Source organism: Petaurus breviceps, unplaced genomic scaffold (assembly GCF_028583685.1).
Source record: "Petaurus breviceps papuanus isolate PSGF00001 unplaced genomic scaffold, PetGlider_PUasm1.0 175, whole genome shotgun sequence".
Lineage (NCBI taxonomy): Eukaryota > Metazoa > Chordata > Mammalia > Diprotodontia > Petauridae > Petaurus > Petaurus breviceps.
The window spans coordinates 12,328,338-12,339,126 of NW_027185764.1; the positions used below are offsets into that span (position 1 = coordinate 12,328,338).

The 10,789-nt window shown below is 36.7% G+C and overlaps 1 protein-coding gene across 1 annotated transcript in view; it reads right to left on the reverse strand.

The window, feature by feature from the left end:
- The window catches only part of SDK1 (sidekick cell adhesion molecule 1), a 1,154,843-nt gene that overhangs the window by 901,076 nt on the left and 242,978 nt on the right, over window positions 1–10,789 (reverse strand). The gene's annotated exons all lie outside the window — the stretch shown is intronic.

The window sequence follows — 10,789 nt, forward strand, 5'->3', positions numbered from 1 at the left end:
CGTATGACCTTGGACAAGTCACTTAACCCCAATTGCCCTGCTTTCCCCCTCCAAAGAGCAAAAAATAAACAAATTAATTAGATATGTCAAATAAACCAAATAGAAGTATGTTTTTAAAAGTCCAAGTATAGGTTTTTACAAGCAAAAAAAATATAAAATTTTAAAACTGAAAATAAAATTTATATTAATTTATCTGGGGGAGGTTGAAGTAACAAATTAAAAAAATTATTTTCTTTAAATAAATTATGATTAATGTAAGATAGATTAAAAAGTTAAATTAAATTTCATCTTATTAGATTCACCCATAACTTTAGTCTATTGAATTTTTTTGGATGTCAGTAATGTGAGTCAACATATTAACTAGACCTCCCAACTCCAAATTATCCACAAATTACATAGATATATCATTAATTAAAATGTTAAACAAAAGAAGGCCAAGAAGAGAGCCCTGTTGGTAGTCAATGATACCTCACCTTCAGATCTGATACAACTATGTATGCTTTGTGTGTATATGTTTCTATATGTATAAATTAAAATGTTTAAAATCAAAATTGTCAAATTGTTAAAAATAAAATTATTAAAACTTGTATGTACTTATAGAATAGTCAATATGACACTTTTCTTAGGAAAAAATATAATTAAATTAGCATTTGCAGGGGCGGCCATGTAGCTCAGCGAGTAAGAGCACTGGCTCCAGTGTCGGGATGACCTGGGGATCAAATCCGGGCTCGGATACTTAGCACCACACCCAGAAATAACTGGCCATGTAACATTGAGCAAGTTACTTAACCCCAATTGCTTTAAAAAAATATCATTTGCACATCTTCCTCAGGCTTTTGCTTATAAGCAAATACAAATAATTATATTAGTAAATTCGGCTGGTTTCAATCTACAACCAATTTAAATTTTGATCTCTGAAGAGTAATCCCTTCATGCCCTGCTTAATGTAATTATTGAACATAAGAGAAATTCATTTTGTAAGTTACTGAAGGAGTTAACTAACTACTTAACCACTTCACCAAAATTTGCTGGATTAATACATCAAATATTTTATTACATCTGTATAACACATTAGAAAGAATTGGTGAGAAAAGGAAAAGCTTTGAAATCAGATGAAACAAAAATTCCCAATTGATAAATTTATAAATGTGTAATTAATACAGTATGCACTATCTAAACCTCAGTGTTAGGAATTTGTCAGGTCTCTAGAGTACCTCTCTTCTAAGCACCCATTCACTTCCCTGGTCAATATTGGGTTAGATCCAAATTCCTCCAGAAGACTAGAATTTCTCCCTCCCTCTTTCCTTTCACATATTAGAAAAAAAAGAAATAGATAGACCCAAGAATTTCACTGTGAATTCCAAAAATAAAGTGTTGATCGGAGCTCTAAGAATGAGAAGACTGCATACTGATGGAGTACTAAATTCATAGCAGTAGGATTTTAAACAGTGAGCAGAAGGAGACCACAGGGATCACCTGATCTCATATGTGAGTTAAGTGAGTCCCAAAGAGGTGACAGAACTCAGGCAAAACCCCAAGACTGAACCCCATTTAAATTCTTCCTTGACAAAAAGTTTAACTTATTCCAACAAGAAATTTAGTTTTGTCAGAGAAATACACCCATCCCTGATTTTTTTATAAAGTAAGCTGATATGAAGATAGGATGAAGTTTTCTTTTTTTTAATTTACATATTTTAGGACTTTTTTATTTATAATTTATTTATTTTTAGTTTTCAACATTCGTTTCCACAAGAATTTGAGTTACAAATTTTCTCCTCATCTCTCCCCTACCCCTACCGCAAGATGGCAAGCATACTGAATACCCCTTCCCCAATCTACCCTCTCTTATGTATCCCTTATACTACCCCCCCTTCCTTTCTTGTAGAGTAAGATGGATTTCCATACCCCATTGCCTGTATATCTTATTTCCCTGGTTGCATGTAATAATAATTTTTTAACATTTGTTTTTAAAACTTTGAGTTCCAGATTCTTTCCTTTCTTCCCTCCTCACCCACCCCCACTGGAAAGACAAGCAATTCAATATAGGTTATACATGTGTATTTATGCAAAACATTTCCATAGTAGTAATATTGTAAAAGACTAACTATATTTCCCTCTATCCTATTTCATCCCTGATTTGTTTTATTTTCTCCTTTGACCCTGTCCCTTTTCAAAAGTGTTTGCTTCTAACTACCCTCTCCCTCAATTTACCCTTTCTTCTACCATCCCCCTTCCCCCTGCTTTCCTGTAGGATAAGACACCCAATTGAGTGTGTATGTTATTCCCTCCTTAAATCAAATCCAGTGCGAATAGCATTGACTCATTCCCTTTCACATTCCTGCTCTTCCCCTCCATTGTAACAGCCTTCTCCTGCCTCCTTTATGTGAGATAATCTACCACATTCTATCTCTCCTCCTCTCCTGCTTCCAACATATCCTTCTCTCACCTCTTAATTTTATTTTTTAGATATCATTCCTTCACATTCAACTCACCCTTTGCCCTGTCTATGTATACAAGTACACACATATACACACACATATACATATAGACACATACACCCAACTATGCATACACACACACACATATATATATACATATATACATATACACATATGCATTCCCTTCAACTCTCCTCATACTGAGAAAAGCAGGACTTTATTTCTTGAAATTAGAATATTCTTCTAAATTTATTATATTCTCACTGTAATTAAAGAAACTCTGTGAAGAAATGGGGACTTAGAAGTGTATAGCAGACTGGCTGGAGAAGCAGCAGTACATAAGGTATTTAAGGAGAAGGGAGAGTAAACCAGCTGTTGGTAAATAATTAAGTTGGTCAACTTTAGTGCCAACTTTAAGTCAACTTTAAGCTACCTGAGGTAGCTTAGATTTTTCAAAAAACCAAAATCAAGTCAGACCCAAGTAAGCCTCTTACAAGCCTTGAGAAGGTGTTACTGCATTGTCTGACTGTGCTGCTGATATCTTTGCTTCTCTTCCTCTGTTTGCTGACTCGAAGAGAGCAGCCAGAGAAATGGTTATGTGTCACCCCTTGCAGTCCAATTGATCTTTTGTCCTAGGACAATGCTCGGTGTTATTCCTGATGGCATGGTTAGATTTTCCAGTAAGGGTTTGGTCTTTAATAATGAAGACATTCTGAAATAGCCTCAAATAACACAATCATCTGAGACTATCCCAGTATTCTTGGGATATATACACGAGACCATGGGATATGATATACACTTAGAAAAAGATTTTTACTCAAATAAATCTTGAATTGACCATCTTGACTTTCTTATTCCCAGGATGATTGAACAAATAAAAATGATATAGTAGAACCCATCTTGGCATTAATATAATGGGGAAATAGCAGGTTTGTAGCTTTTCTACATATAACTGAGATGCAAGTTGACCTGCAATATAATAAAAAGGTACAGTAAAGTACTTCATAAGGAGGCTTTACTGTACTACAATCCAACTCTAAGTAATACATTACTGAAAATAATCAAGATAGCAGTCATCTTCAAGCACGGTGCTTGAAGTAAATATTTCATAATGAATTTTTAGTAAAATGAGAATAAACTGAAAAGGTAGTATAAAGAATAATGCTGGATTGATTCTTACTTTTAAAAATATTTTTCTTTTTTTTTTTTTTTTGCCTTTTGGAGGGCTGTTGGGGTTAAGTAACTTGCCCAAGGTTACACGACTAGTTTTTTTGTGTGAGTGTTAAGTGCCTGAGGCCGGAACCGAACTCGGGTCCTCCTGACTCCGGGGCGGGCACTTTACTCACTGCACCACCTAGCCACCCCAAAAATATTTTTCAATAGGAGAAATATCATTATCAATGATAAACACCTGAAATGGTATTTAGAATAGAGTTTTAAGTCAATAAAATGATTTTAAAGGTTTCTGCTTACTACACAGAAATTTATTGAAAAGAGGGTACCAGTTAATAATTCTTGGCATAAGTTTGGTTCCAAATATTGAGGGTTTAAGAATAACATGAGTACCATTGTTATATGACTATATGAATGATCACCCAGAAGGATGATCACCTCCATCTTGATTGCTAAGAGGACTCATGTCATACTTATGATCAGATCAACCTGGGTCATTAACAATATAGTGGGGGGGGGGGGGCAGCCAGGTTGCACAGTGAGTAAGAGCACTGGCCCCAGAGTCGGGATGACCTGGGGATCGAATCTGGGCTCAAACACTTAGCACCCACCCAGAAACACCTGGCCCTGTAACCTTGAGCAAGTTATTTAACCCCAATTGCTTATGAACGGCCAGGCGGCTCAGCAAGTAAGAGCACCGGCTCCAGTGTCAGGATGATCTGGGAATCAAATCCGGGCTCAGATACTTAGCACCACACCCAGAAATAACTGGCCATGTAACCTTAAGCAAGTTACTTAACCCCAATTGCTTAAAAAAAAAACAATACAGTAGGGGGCAGCTAGGTGGTGCAGTGAATAAAGCACGGGCCCAGGAGTCAGCAGGACCTGAGTTCAAATCCAGCCTCAGACACTTAACATTTACTAGCTGTGTGACCTTGGGCAAGTCACTTAAACCCTAATTGCCATGCCCATCCACCTCCAAAAAAAGCAAAAATAAAACAATATAGTAGGTCAGAAGGAAGGAGGTGGGTAGCTCAGGATTCAGGTTGGGCACAGGAAAGCTTTGAAATACAGAGAAGCTGTGGAATTTTAAATAGGTCTAGCCAAGTGTTTTCCAGTGAAACACAAAGAGCAATACAGTAGGAGGAAAGCCCCAAAGAAGGACATAAATGAGATGGAGCAAACATAGCAGAGGACAGTCAGGATAGCAACAAAACTAGAGACTATGCCATTCAAGGGCTAGTGAAAGATTAGAAGATGTTTATGGCTTGGGACATGTTAGTAGTCTTCAAAGAGTTGTTCTGATACCAATTTGGGAAAAATGAGTCCATTTTAACTGTAGCCAGCCTGATTTCATCTGATTAATTCCATTGCTATGTGGTTCACACCTCTACACTGACTTATCTACGCTGAAAGTCAGGATCTCTTTTTGTCAGAGATGGCAGAAAAAGAAAATGTCATACAGCCAAGTCTACATGTCCCTCAGAGAGATCATCTTGTCTTTGCTCAATGGGAAAAGGTCTAAAGAGGTCCTGAGCAAAGAAGAACTTATTGGAGGCAGCACAGTGGAGAGAGAGAGCTCTAGACTCAAAGGACCCAGGTTCAATATCATTTCTGATACCACCTTGGACAAGTCATTTAATCTTCTTAACCTCATCTGATACTTTCTACATCCATGAAATAAAGGAGTGAGACTTGATGGGCTCGGAGATCCTTTCTGGCTCTATATTCTGTGTATGATATTCAGGTTCATCTTTCTCCATGGCATATGGAGCTACCATCAAGGTCTACTAGGGGTCTCTGAGCAATCTGCATACATTAGGTCATTATCAAACATTTGATCAACTTAAATGTATCTCCACTGTAATGTGGAACCTCACTGAAAGAATACAGATCTAATCCAAGTCTATATAATTGCCTGAAAATTTCTGAACCCAACATGCAGCATGATATAAATTACATGTAGAGTAAGGCCTCCTTTATCAACCATAGTCACAGAATGAATAAAATATTCCACAAAATGAAAGGTCCAAAAAGCAGATATGCCTTTTAGCCCTTTGTCTTTTATTGTGATGGTTTGGAGTGGAAATATCTTTAAGAAGTATTATACAAATTTCTTCCTGCTTTCTTACAAATAGTATACTGACTACAATTTGATGTTTCCCATATGATTATGAATAATGATTAATGAATTATGTTTTAAATAATAGCTATGCCCTCGAGGGGTATATAGAGTTGTTTATATCTCTATAGTAAATGACTCCTGATTTCTATAGTTCTAACCTCTCTCTTGCTATGTCTGTTACCCTCATTTAATTTGTTTCTTCTGATCTGTAAACCACATAAGCAAGCTTGTTGGAAGTATCTGTAAAAATAAATCAATAGGTTCTTACTGACGGCCTGAAACTCTACTCCTTCAACTTAAAATTAATGAATTTTATTATATGGACTTAGTAACAAATAATGTAGCTTCCCAGCACCATTTGCTACGATCCTTCATATTCAAAATGGCAGATTACCGTAGTATGACCACCAGAAAAGTAGAGTTGATGTTCTCATTGTTCTTCTTGTTCAGTTATTTTAAAAGTGTGTCTGGCTCGATAACCCCATTTGGGGTTTTCTTGGCAAAGATGCTGGAATGGTCAAGCCATTTCCTTCTCCAGCTCATTTTACAGATGAGAGGCTAGAGCAAATAGGGTTAAGCCACCTGCCCAAGGTAACACAGCTAGCAAATATTTGAGCTTAGATTTGAACTCAGTTCTTCCCTACTCCAGGCCCAGCACTGTACTACCCAACTGCCCATAAACAGTGTTCTACTATATTTTAAAATGCCTTCAGAAATATAACTTCAATATGCTGATGAAGCTATCTCTATATTGGTGAACAGCCTGAAAATTTCTAATCTGGATCAAATCATTCTGGAACCTTTCAGTGACTTATAAACAACAACAGCCCAAACATCTCGTTCAAACAGGAAGGCTGGCTGGGAGGTGTGAATGAGAACTTTCCATTCAAATTCAATATGGATATTCTCTATAGGGGGACAGGCTCAGAATGATCTGCTCTAGCAAACCCAATGTTCCATAATTCACAGAAGCTATGTCATGAGTGAGAAAGAATGATCAAATATAGCATTCTTGAGCTAACACAAGAAGAATTCTTTTAACCTTGTAAGAAAGAAATTGAAACTGAAAAGCCCTAGCATTTCAAAAGCCCTGACTCATGAAGATAGGATTCATAAAGTTCTTTTCATAATTCTTCCCTTCTCCACCTAGTTACACAGAAGAATATTTCAAGAGAGTTATATTTCTTGATTAATTTTGGCGGTTTTATCAGTGTTGAGCACTTACTTTGTGAATACATGCAAAGTGGAAACAAAGAATAACCATACTGTATGCTTCGAGCATTGCACATTGCACCAATAGTAGTATTTTAAATTTGAAGTAAGAAGTATAGCCCTTAAGGATATATTAAAATCTGATAGATGCAGTGCCTCAGTAGACTGAGCATTGGACTTACAGAAAGAAGCTCTAATTTATACTTCTCTCTCCCCTGCTGGTTTGCATTTTCTTCCCACCTTAGTTGGCTACATGAGAACTCGATAATAACAACTCTGACTTAAATCCACTGACCTCTAATCTCATCAAGGTTGACTAATTCATGTATGACTCTGACTTCTAAAACATCAAGTGAGGGGATAGAAATCATAATCTTGATCTTATTATTTAAATTTGCACTTTATACACACTGCCCGGTATACTCTGGATTTGTTTAAAAATGCAAAAATTTTAGTCATTAATCAACTAAAGGCCAGTGTAAGTTCTCTCTTCAATCAAGAAGGGCAGGCTAAACAGCTGCAACTTTCAATTTGTTTTTAATGTCAACAAAGCAAGATTTTGTTTTATAATTACAATGTTTTAATAGAATGTCAGGATGCTATGTAACAAATAGAACATCACTCAAGCAGAGAGGTGCAGGGCGCTTGTTCAATGTGAACTGTTGAGATAGGGGATCAGCAATGCTGAACTAAGTAAGGAGAGAAGCATGGGTGAAGTACAGTTCATTGAGACGCATGCCAGCTATCCTTCCCTTTAGTAAGGTCACTCAACTTCACAAATATATCTGTCAAGCACTGGTTTTTCAATTAAAGATACTACTCAAAATTTCTGTTCTGCCCACAGGCATTATCAGTCCCTTAGAGCACAATGCAAAAGACAGTTCCTGATACTACAGAGAAATGTTCTTGATTCAGGGGATTGTAAATATATTTGCTGTTTTTCATTGTCTAGTGGAAAACTCAGTTTGTTTTGCATTTTTGTTACACAGACTGGCATGGCCAAAGGGTTACTTCTATGGTTACCAGAGGCCTGTCAATACCATGAGTGTATTAAGAAATGAATAAGAAACTAATGCAACTTGGAATAAAGGAGTGTTCCATAGAGGCAATATTTTAAATATAGTTTTAATGGGCTGGCTCACCTCCATTCTTGGTCCCAGCTAAAAGTTGATCAACAAGTCTATTAAGTATTTCAATCATTGCTTCTAGTGTTAGGTTGAGTTCCAAATTTAACTCCAGACTCAAAGAAAGAATATCAAATGTTGACTTAATTATCTGGTTATTTAAGAACATATATCTGAGAAAGAAGATAATTCATTAACAAACTATTTAGATTTACTATCATTCAGGGAAACAGGAAAACATATTCTATTCAAGTGACTTTCATTAAAACAAGTAAACACTAACTTAAGTTCTTTCCCAGTATAGAATAACTATGTATTTTCCTTAGCTATTAGTCATAAAGACTTCTAGAAGAGCAATTGCCACCTGATAAGAAGAAGGAGCAGTTTGGAATAGAAAAGAAGCTCTATGGTTCTTTATTTCCTTTTCCAAATAAATATCTTCTGATACAAGTGAGTAATTCTGTAGAAGTTAAGGAAAAGCTTGTCATCACAATGGCTAATGAAGGCAAAAAGGAAGTACTTTAGTTTAATATCTACTTCATTTTTATGGGCAATTCAATAGCATATTTTCTGTAGCTTCTGTGACAAGCCAATAGGCCACTAGTGTTAAAGGCTCTCAAGCAAAAATAAGAATATTAGCAATTACAGTTCTTAAAGATTCCATGTGTTATGGTGTCTAATCCAGATAACCTTTTCAAAGCTAATATTATGATAGATGGTACAAGATTTTATTTCAAACACTCTCTGGTTTACTTAGTATATACTACCAATGTTGAGACTTAGTGAGGGGGAACTAGAATAAACCCCCTAATAGCTGGGGGAAATTCAAGCATCCAGCTATGATGAAAATCCTATAAACTTTATCTTGCTTAGTATACCTTAAATGGCAGAAAATCATTGTTAATACACCATTCCCACCACAACTTTCCCAATACTCCCACATTTTGCAGAATCAAAAGTCTCCCTAGAACATGAGGAGATGAAGGGAAACAGAGTCCCTTAAAGTCTTAATGGTGGGGCTCACCATGCTTCTTCCAATGTACAAAATGTGGAAGTGATTTTCCCTGAACCATCATAGGATTACAAGGACTGAAGAGAGAATTCAGGACCTCCTTCATGGCTTGGAGATTTAGGAACAAGGCAGAGATTTCTCTAGTGTCCCTCAGTCCCTCTAGGTCAGTATGTCAAGCCCTTGTGAGAAAGGAATAGGAATGAGGAAAGCACTTAATTTCCCTCCCATCTCAGATTAGTGGATATAATCATATAAAGTAAGATAAAGAGGTAAGTGTTAACCCTCATTATGACTTCATGCTTTATTACTAGCAGGAAAAAAAATGAAGCTCAGCATTAACTGGACAAAGATCTGCCATTACCCTGGAAGCTGATGTATGTATGTATGCATGCATGCATGCCTGTATATATGTATGTATGTATGTATGTGTATGTGTATGTGTGTATGTATGTAGTTACATTTCAGTGGTTTAATAAAGGATTTCTAAAGAAAAAATATTTCTTCAATATTGAACTAAATCATCATATGAATACCTAAGTATATAGCTACAAATAAACGTGAGGTGATACTCATTAATATAATGGTGGGTGAGCCCCACCATTAAGGCTTTAAGGGACTCTATTTCCCTTCATCTCCTCATTTTCCAGGGAGACTTTTGATACTGCAAAATGTGAGAGTATTGGGGAAGCTGTGGTGGGAATGGTGAGTTAACAATGATTTTTCTGCCATTTAAGGTATACTAAGCAAGATAAAGATTATAGGATTTTCATCACTGAGGGATGTTTGAATTTCCCCCAACTATTAGGGGGTTTACTCTAGTTCTCCCTCACCAAGTCTCAACATTGATAGCATATACTAAGTAAACCAGAGAGTGTTTGAAATAAATTTTGTACCATCTATCATCTAAACATTGCCAAACACTGGATACAATCAAGACAGTTGAGGCAAGTAACAATTGTGTGGAATATGACCTCTGCTCCCCTGCCAGAAGGCAGAAATAGGGAGGAAGGTGTCTTGAAGAATAACTATTCACTCAAGACCTATCATATCCAGTAGGGAGACAAAGATACCCCCTCTTGAGGGTCATATATACACACAAAGGTACCATTCTTGATAGGAAGCAGTTTGAAGAATTATGACATGTGGCAGCTAAGAAAATCAAATGGATGCAAGAGAGGACTATCTCTCACAACTGAGAGTCAAACTGGGGAGGAGAGAAGACCCAAGGAGCCCAACATGAGTGACATGCTCAGGCGAGATTCTATGCCTGGGGTGAAGGCGGAATGAGAATACCTTGAAAAGATAAAGGATATCCTAGCACTGAAGTGCCCAGATGTGTAAGTTGCCTTGGTCACAAATGTTCCCTACATGTGTGCCTCATTATAAGTATACTCTGTTTGCCTCCATTTTTCCTATGAATGTTATGCATATTTATGAGAGAATTCACCCCAGATTTATTGGGGAGGAATGTTTTGTAGCTAATGCTCTTTCTGTGCCATCTTGGTAAAGATCTTTTCTTTGAGCTACTTGTATCTACTCGATGACTATTAAAAGTAGCTTGGTAGCTATAGATTTTTCGAATTGTGGCCCCTAGGAGTACCTTGAATTCTGAGTGTAGTTTCACCACACACACACACACAAACACACACACACACACACACACACACACACACACACACACACACACACACACACACACACACAC